This window comes from Athene noctua, chromosome 4, assembly GCF_965140245.1.
Source record: "Athene noctua chromosome 4, bAthNoc1.hap1.1, whole genome shotgun sequence".
NCBI lineage: Eukaryota > Metazoa > Chordata > Aves > Strigiformes > Strigidae > Athene > Athene noctua.
Genome location: NC_134040.1, coordinates 27,283,658 through 27,293,642, shown reverse-complemented (window position 1 = coordinate 27,293,642; position 9,985 = coordinate 27,283,658).

Below are 9,985 nucleotides of genomic sequence, written 5' to 3'. Positions count from 1 at the left end.
ACAAACTATAGCTCTTAGTTGAATGTTGACAGGTATGCTTTCTCTTTTTCCGTGTCTTTCTACAACTGTGTTCTGTGACTCAACTGTATAGTGTTAATATCAGTACAGACTTGTCTAGTTGACCGTATAAATAATGTTTTCCCTTCTTGTAGTCTCTATGGCGTGTCTTTATGGAGAGATAAGGTTCTCACGGGTTCGGTTCCCTTTGCGTTTAGAGAGACCAGGTTCAGGCAATGATATATATTTTTGTTATCGGTTGCATGTCGTCTCATTTTTTTTTTTTCCTTACCTGTTGGAATATGTTTGTGAGCATAATCGTCATAAATTATGTTCAGGGTTTTCAGATTTATTTATATGTGGCTAAAATGAATGCTTCTATTTAAAAGGGGAAATATTTCTACATGTGCATATAGTTTTCCAAGAGTGTACCATTAATTGATTGTTGATAATAAAAACCAAAACCAAATATAGCACCGTAGCTCTTCTGATTTCTTGTCAGGGCTTTATGTGGGGGGAGGGCTCGGGGTTTTTTGTGACAAAGATTGAAGGCGCACTTCGCAGAATCTGGACTGAGTCATCAAAGGAGATGGGCTCGGCAGCATTTTTTTTTAATCTGCGTTACCATCAGGAAGACCATAACTGCGGGTCCCATCATTACTGCCTAATTGTGCCGTTATTAATTATTTGCAAACAGGCTGATGGGGGGGAGGGGGGGGGGCGGAAGATGCGTCAGATCTGACCTTTTGCCGCTACCTCGAAAATTGGAGATAGCCGAGATTAAGCGATACCCGTTAAAAGGGAAAAAAAACAAACCAAAACAAAACAAAAAAAAGAGGCATAAACTACAGGTCTGTCTTGTCAGCAGATGAAGCATCCTGCAGGCCGGCTGAGAGCTTTCACCAGCCGCGGTACCAGCCGTGGAAGGTAACATTTGCCCTCCAGGTCTGCAGATTTCGCAAGCGGTTCTTCTGCTTAAACCCTCTGCTTATGCCGAGCGCGGGGAGAGGGGCCGCCCGGGGGGACTAGCGTGGCCATGGGCTCTGTTACCACCCGGGCCAGGAGTTGTCCGGTGGCCTCACACCTGGGACCCGCTTGGCTTTTACCGCCCGGCAGCGGGAGGCCGCGGGAGGCTGAGGCAGCGCCCAGCCCCGCCGCCGCCGCCGCTCCCGGAGCCCCGGCGGCGCGGCCCCGACGGCTCCCCCGCGCCTCGCCCGGTCCCGCCCCGGGGGCAGCGGGCAGAGGGGTGGCCATGTCAGACCCCCGGCAGGGCACGGGCTGGCAGCAGCAACGCGGCCTCGCCAAGACGAGCCGCCATCCAGCTCCACCAGAACCCCTCGGGCAGGGGCGATCCCCGCCCCCGAGAAGAGCCGGGGCGCCCCGGGGCTGCCCCTGCAGCCGGAGCACTTGCGGGTTAGCTGCAGGGACTCCAGGACGATGAACTCTCTCTGACTCTGGCAGAATCAGTCGGGGGAAAAACAACAAAAAAAACCCCCAACAACAACAAAAAAAAAGACTGTCTGGGGATTTGTCCGAGGAGCAAATATGGTAAGAGCGTTCCTCTGCACGGCTGGGGTGTGGGGAGTGGGTGCCACCCTCCAGAGCACCGTTATAAGAGTCAGGAAAAATGGGATGAGTGCTTGAGTGCTGTTTCACTAATAAAAATACCTCAATAATCAGTTTTAAAATGCTGCAACAAAACATGCAGTCTATTTTCTGGAGGGAAAAAGCCTGTATGGATTTCTTGAATATACGTTTTGTTATAATGTGGGTGGCTTTTGCCATTTTACTTTTTCTTCCAAGTCATTTCATGATCTAAGAAAATCTTTGTTAAAAGTAAATAGACTGTTTCTAGGAATCACCCAGCTGTGGACTACATGGAAAGAGGTCCCTGCTGGAAAAGCTGCAGTGCTGTCCATCTGCTGAACTGATCCCCAAGCTCTTAGAGAAGGCGAGACCTGTATTACCAGTAAACCAGTCAGCCAAAGGTGATTTAAAGATATGTCTCCTGGTCAGGCCTTGTTGTGTGAAGCTCATCAGCTTTCATTTCATGCCACGCACTTGTGATTTGAAAACATTACGAGATGACAACATGCTACTTCTTTGGGTATTTTTCCACCAAGTTCACTATTTTGTCTGCTAAAACTTACTTCTAATATCATGCCTTCAGCTTCCAAGCAGTGGATCTAGCTACATGTCTGCTAGACCTTTTCTCTCTTTTAATTTTACTACACTGTAAACTGATTTGCATCTTGATCTGTCAACTAAATAGGTTGCAACCTTTACAACTCCCACAGTCCCTAGGGCTCAAACTTTACATATCTTCCCCAGAGCTGGAACCACTCTCTTGTTTCTGAAGATGCTTTGGAAAAGGGATACCAGGCCAGTACCAAACACTGCGGTGTCTCTCTCACTACTGATTCATACAGAGCTAAGATCACCTCTCTATTTCTGATCACAATTTTGCAGTTATCTATCTAAGCTTCTCATTAGTTCTTTTTGGAAACTTCTGTTCCATCTCTTATTCCATCTGACCCTTAAATCCTTTCCCAAGTTGCTGCTTTCTATGTTCTGGCTGCCCCCTCAGCACAGTGAACCAAGGGGGGCCTGAGGCATAGGGTACCACTGTTTATAAGGACCAGTGTGTCTGTGGCAGACCAGTTGGAAGGGTCAATTCATAAGCATCAGTGGCTGCTTGGTCAGGTAGAAATGGATGATTTGAAAATACATGAGGTTTATTTTTCTGGCCTCTCTGAAAAGGCAGGAATTTGAAAAGGAGTATTAATTAAATAGGTAATCTACAGGATTGCTGCTGACCTTTATAAGCTCAGAAGCTAGAGGAGGGCCATGGGTACCCAGCAGGAGCTCAGGAAGGAAGAAGATGACAAACGGCTGCTTAGGGGTGGTACCAGCAAAAACCAAATGGGCCATTTGATCCATAACACTGAGAGATGCTCAGGGGTTCACAAGGCAAGGAGATCTGGGCAGAAGGACCTAACAAATCAAAGGATACTCCAGTAAAGACATGAGGGTAAGGTTTGTTATTTTTGTTGGTTTTACCTCTCATGTTGTTGAAGTAAAGAATAATTTGTTTTATTACCCAACTCAAATTCAATATGAACACATGTTGTATCTTGAAGAGTTCAAAGGTAAATTCACATTGTGTGTTTGTAGCAACTTGAGTGTTTTACTGTCTGCTCTTTTAAATGCCAAGACTTGGAATTGATGTTTAAATGCCAAATTTGGCTCTGGGGCAGCTCTTGCACACATTCTCACTTTCCTCTCTCCGGTACATGAACAGTAAAAGCAAGTCCTGATTTCAGTATGCGTCTCTCAGAGGGATGAATGCATGACAATGCAAACATTAATTTTGCTGGTAAAGAGTATGTAGCTAGCAAATAGAAAAACTACAATTAATAGAAGCAATCCTTTACACTAAGAATCGAGTGTGTCTAGAGTTCAATCTTTAAATATCTGCACTTAATAAGGTTATAAAACTATTATCAACCAGTGGGAAAGGTGTCATGAAATGTGTTTGTGGTCCATTAGAATCATAGCACCATAGAATGGTTTGGGTTGGAAGGTACCTTAAAAATCATCTAGTTCCAACCCCCCTGCCATGGGCAGGGACACCTTCCACTAGACCAGGTTGCTCAAAGCCCCGTCCAACCTGGCCTTGAACACTGCCAGGGAGGGGGCAGCCACAGCTTCTCTGGGCAACTTGATCCAGTGCCTGACCACCCTCACAGTAAAGAATTTCTTCCTTGCGTCTCATCTAAATCTACCCTCTTTCACTTTAAAATCATTGCCCCTCGTTCTATTGCTAGACTCCCTGATAACAAGTCCCTCCCCATCTTCCCTGTAGGTTCTCTTTAAGTACTGGAAGGCTGCTATAAGTTCTCCCTGGAGTCTTCTCTTCTCCAGGCTGAACAACCCCAACTCTCTCAGCCTGTCATCATAAAGGAGGTGCTTCAGCCCCCTGATCATCTTGGTGGCCTCCTCTGGACCCACTCGAGTGGGTCCATATCCTTATGCTGGGATCTCCAGAACTGGATGCAGTGCTTGGATGGGGTGTCACAGGAATGGAGTAGAGGGGGAGGATCACCTCCCATGACCTGCTGGCCACACTTCTCTTGATGAAGACCAGGATATGGCCGACTTTCTGGGCTGTGAGTGCATATTGCAGGCTCATAGTCAGTTTTCCATCCACCAATACCCCCAAGTCCTTCTCTTCAGGACCACCCTCAAAATTTGTTAAAATCCTGATTTCCTCTCACCTTTTTTTGGACACTATTGAAAGTACAAATATATGTACTCAGCAGGAGTATGTGCCAGTCAAGGCCAGCAGTTTAGTGCTGTAGTCTGAAGTGTGAGCTCTTTCTGAAGGCAAAAATCTGGGGTCTCTTCACATTAAGCTCACTATTAATTCTTAGACACGTACTAAACTAGTACCTGTCTGTAATTTTTTGCTGCATGTTTAACATGAATCTCAAACGTTAATCTCTAGACTACCCTCATCATCTGTGATGCAGAGCAGCACTAGGAAGGGCATGTTACAATGGGAGATGAAGCCTTCTGCTTCTGTCACTAGTTTCATTTGGTCCTTTACAACTGTTATGAAATAAACTGGTGGCTTTATCCAGGGTGACACTAAAATATGGCTCCATCTTAGAAAAACAACTTTGCACCTTGTATTTCACAAAGAAGTGATCAAGTAGGCCAAGGAATGATTTGGGAGGAAACCTATCTTCTCAATTTGTGGGGAATTCATAAAGAAAGAGTTCAAGAAACTTTAGTTGTGAAAATGAAGCTTATGATGCCACTTCCTAGGTGAGAAATTTCCTTTGGAGAGAAGAAATCACCTTTGGTCTGGTCCTTGTCATGATTATCATATCAAAAGGAAATGAAAGTATTTGCACTTGAAAAGTATTATTTCACACTATTGTTGCAGGCTGAGGCAGTACTTCTTCCTATTCCTTTCCAAAAGAGAGGCAGTAAAGGAATGCCAGGAACATCTCTTGCTGTTTCTAACATCTCAGAAGAATAATGTATGTAGTCTATCAAGATTATTAGATAAAATTTCAAAGCAATCTTGGGAAGTGTAAGTGAGAGAAGCTACGCCTTTCTAAGATTCTGAAATCTAACATCAGCATTAAGGCCTCTTCCAACAGGTTTAATGTATGTACGGGGTCTTCAGAAGCCCTAACTTCAGTATTGTTTCACAGAAAGATGTATATAGAAAATGAATCAATATATTAATTTCTGCTAAGGAGAAAATCTATCCAGGGAACAAAGCATAAAGTTCATGAGTAGCTGTGGTTATTTGGTTAGTGAAGAGAAGTAACTGTGAAACCCGTGTCTAAAAGAATTGGTTCTCTTGCATGGATGCAATATCTGGGAAAGCCTGGGTGGTTTGTTTCAGAGGCATAGGGCACCCAGAGCTCCTAGCTGGAGCAGTGGCTACTTGTCGCCTTGAAAAGCCTATCCACTTCCTTCAGAGAGTGCCCGCAGCAATCCCTGTAGCGATGTAGCCATAAACACCTGTGCTCTCAGGGCTGTTAAAAACCCACTTATGCTTTGAAGAGCAAAGGGAGGGGGCTCACCCACCCCACGTCATGCCAGGAACCAGTGGGTCCGTCCAGCTGCAGCAGCTGCTGACTCTTCCCCAGCCTGCTCCATCCCTGTGATGACAAGGGACCTGAGCCACAGAGAGCCAGCGGCAGCATTTAGCAGTTATTTCTGGTGCTCATTTCCAAGCAGAGCCAGGAATAACCTTTTCCCTCCACTTAACCATGAAGATGCTGAATTGGGCTCAGCATTGGCTTGGCTTCCTTCTTTTGAGCTGCGATGCTCTGTGCAGCTTTCCACCACTGTGGCCTCCTTGGGCTTGTAGATCTCTCTTCCAGAGAACCAAGGCAAGTAGAAGAAAATTCAGCTCCAGTGAGTCCTTGGTTGCTTCACTTCAGTTTTGCAGACTGTACAGAGGAGCGAGGTAAGAGATAGCAGAGTTGCTACAAAGTGGAAGCTTCAATTCTCACTGAAGTTTATCATCATGGTGTTAGTGAAATTTAATGCGATGTTACGCAGGCATATTCCACAGGCTGTCACAAGCTGCAGGTTATTCTTACCTTTTTTTTTTTTTTTTTTTTTTAACCTAAATAGTCTGACATATTAGTTCAAAATAATCTCCTCAAAGCAGTGCTGCCAGGAAAACTCAAAAGCTGCTGGCTCTGTATTGATTTCACAATATCAAACTGTTTCTAGAAACAGCTACCAAAATACTCTTGCTTTATTATCTTTAAAAAGTTACCAAAAGGGATGAGCTCAGAAAATAAGCAGTTCAGGACTCCCCATAAGTGATACTTTAAACAGAATGCCACAGCATCTAGGATGTAAACATCTGAGGAACCCTCTCTCGCTTTAATTTCAAAGTTACACACTTTCTTTACAAACCAAGTGTCTCTTCATTTTTCATTACAAAGTCTTCTTATATTTGGAAGAAAGAGTTAAAACTGTATCTACTGCTACTGCATGCACTTGTAACGCATTATATGACTGCCTATTTTAGAACAGCGATGCTTTAAACACACGGATTGAATTATCACTAGGAATATCTCTATGGAGATGAAAAGTTAGATAAACACAGTGTGGGTGGTTTTGTCCTCCGCAGAAAAATAGGATGACTTAGAGGGACTTTTAAGACCTTCAGTCCCATCATATTCAATTCCCACTGGAAATGTAGCACTCCTAAAATATTTCTGGGCTGATTCCCTATCAATTCTGGTGGCATTCACAGAAAGGTGGCAAGAATGACTGAGGGTGCACATCACTCAAGACAGGTCAAAAAGTTATTTGTATTAACAAGGGGGTGTGCTGTACTGTACATATGAATACTAAAGTACTGATGAGACTGGAGAAGTTGAATTAGGCACTTTTGGTTTTTTACCCACTTAATCTCACCTTTCAGTGACCACATCACTCAAGTTCTCTCCTAATGTTGGCTAGGAGACAAAAAAAATAGTAGCATAACACTTAACAGTGTGATTATTTGATTCCTGCTTTAGCAATTTTAGAACTGGGAAAGGGAGATACTTCCAATTACTACATAATCTGAGACTTATTGACACAAGATTTTGCTGAGGTCAAGATTTTAGTTAAATTCTGCAAAGAACCAAGCTCTTAAATAAGGATATCCATCCAGTATAGTCTGGATTAATAAAATACTCTGAAAAATATTGGATATAAACTCACCCACTTCAGGGTCTAAGCCAATCTCTGCTTATTAAATATGAGACTTTTAACAAATATTTTCCTCCCCAAAAGAATTCTTGTGTTTTCTTCTAAATCACCTGCTCATGATCAATTCCAGCAATGGGTTTACAAACTGCAGATCACAAATTTTAGGCTGTACATCACTCACTATTTTTCTGTATTCTAACAGGAAATGAAGGCATGGCCTCCCAAATTTCCCTCATTTACATTTCTTGATTGTCTTTTTTTTGGTGGCTAATAGTCCCTGTTATATTAATGGGGTCAGCTTCAATCCTGGCCAAAGTACATTCTACAGCTGAAGTCAAATACAACTGCAAAAGTGATTAATTTTTCCTATTACTACTGATTACTTTCATTGATCAATACTTTCACTGGTGAATACCAATAACACATTTAAATGTCAGTGTGGAAATTAATTATTCTTAATTATTTCCTTTCAAATATAATAAAAGAGAACTTATTTTGTTTTGAGATTTTGGGATATATATATAAATTTAAGGCCAGACTTGTCTTCAAAATTGTGCAGAATCATTTGTACAAAACTTCACAAGCTTAAAATACTTTTTAAAAAAATTAACATCATATTTAAAAGTAATTAAAATGTAAAAATTTAATCACTTAAAAATAGGCATGTTAAACTTCCTGTAATTTCTAAACCCAGTTACGTGTGAGTTCTGAACAAGAAGGGGTTTCTCTAAACAATGAAAAATATTAATGGTACAAGAGAAGATTCAATTATATAACTGTGTATTGTAATTCTCAATGATTTATAAAAGGCAAAATTCAGATATGCTATCCAATAAATTATCATTAAGATGAGACTACAGTTTGGTCTAATAGAATCCCATTATTTAGAAATGGAAAAAGAAACCCTATTAGATTATAGAGTTAATTCCCTGCCAGTGCTGAGGTCACTTCTTTCACTCTCAGGCTTTTCTACATGAAAACTGTTGGTACAGTTGAAGAGTCTCTTGAGCAGAGTTACAGAAAGACAAGAGGAGCTCTGTGTTGACCTTGCCACTCCCATAAAAGAATGAAAATAGCTGTAGTGGCTAAATCACCTTAAAGTGTAATTTTAAAGAAGAAGAAAAATCTGTTAAGGTCTGGGGGTAAATACCCCAAAATGGCAATACACCCCAGTGTTGCCAGTATATGAAGATCAAAGACCAACCAAACCAAAGCCACAATGTTGCTCTGAAATGAAATTAGTCCTAGCACAGCCTGAAGAGCCTTGTGACATACACGAACAAGAGGTTTTTCTGGACCTAAAGCTATTGAGATATTTCAGCTCATACTGGTTTCTGTGAGATCTACTCAGCATACTACTTTTAAGAATAAAACCATAGCTTGGAAGACAGTTTTATATTGAAGCTGAAATGCAGTGGGAGAGGAAAGGCTCTCTTACATATATTGTTTGGGTAACAGGGAAGAGAATTGGATCAGATAGATTAATTCCTCAAAAGTCCCCCCCACCAGTTCTGTTGTGGACAGAACAGGTAAGAGACCCTTAAAGACTCGCCTTTCTTGGTCCTTAGGCTCCAAGAGGGGAAGGGGAGACATGCTGCTACATGTGTCAAGGGGTCTGCGATCCCACTGAGAGTGGTGTGAACTGAAAGCTCTCCACAGCCTTTAAGTGCAGGCTCAAAAAACTCATCTGTGTATTTCTTCTGCATTTCCCAGAGCATTTTAGATTCTGTGGTCTCCTTTTCTCGACAGTGATAAATTAGCCATGAGGGATGGCTATTTCTGAAGAGGATATCAGAGGGTCACACAGACCATAGGCTACATCAAGCATGGCAGTTTCAGGGAGAAAGGAGCATGGATTTCAGCTGGGTGCATCCTGTTATCGGGGCAGAGTCATGGCTCCCAAATTTTTCTGCACAGTGGTAAAAGCTGAGACATGAGGTACTGATTTTTTCTCGGGGGCAGATGCACTAGAAATGCAATTTAATCCCCCCTCCCTAATAACTACTTCTCTCACAGCAACCATAGGTTCCACCCACTCAGAAATGGCCATGAGGCTCCAGGGGATGCTCACCCCAGTGCCACACAGGGCACCAAACCCACTTTTATATGTCACTCTTCTGCTTGCTGAGCTTGTGAATTGTCCCCAGTTTTTCCTCCTGAAAGCCATTCTGTTCTTTGCTGCGAGCACCTGGGCTCTCCCTTTCCACCCTGGCACCAAACTGCCATGGAGTTTAAAGGGCTGTGTTGACAGGTCTCAAAATGCTTTGGGTGCCCCATCAGTGCTGACAAACCTGCACTGCTGACAGCAACACTGCCTCACGTTTCAAGAAGCTGTGAAAGAAAATTTTGCTTTTAGTGGAGGAGTTTCTATTTGTCCTTTTAACATCATTAAACTGGGATCTGTGAATTTAACAAACTTGCCATTAACAACACAGCTGGCAGTTGAATAAAGATGCTAAAATTATTGCTTACTTTCAGTGGCTGCCTGCAAGAGAGTTGAGAAATAAGTTTTCTGTGTTACTATGTTAGGAGGCACAAATCACTGAATTGTTTATGTCATTTAGACAAACAATAACTATGAAAAAGTATCAGGTACTGTGAATCAGTGCAGCTCTGTGAAGATACAGTATTCAAAAACCCACACCAATTTGTTGTTCTAAAGAAACAGCTTCAAAAAATTTCTTATTTGTTTGTCACAGCATAGTTTTAAATTTTTTTTTGGTAATAGAAGTCCTGGGCTGTGTAGTTG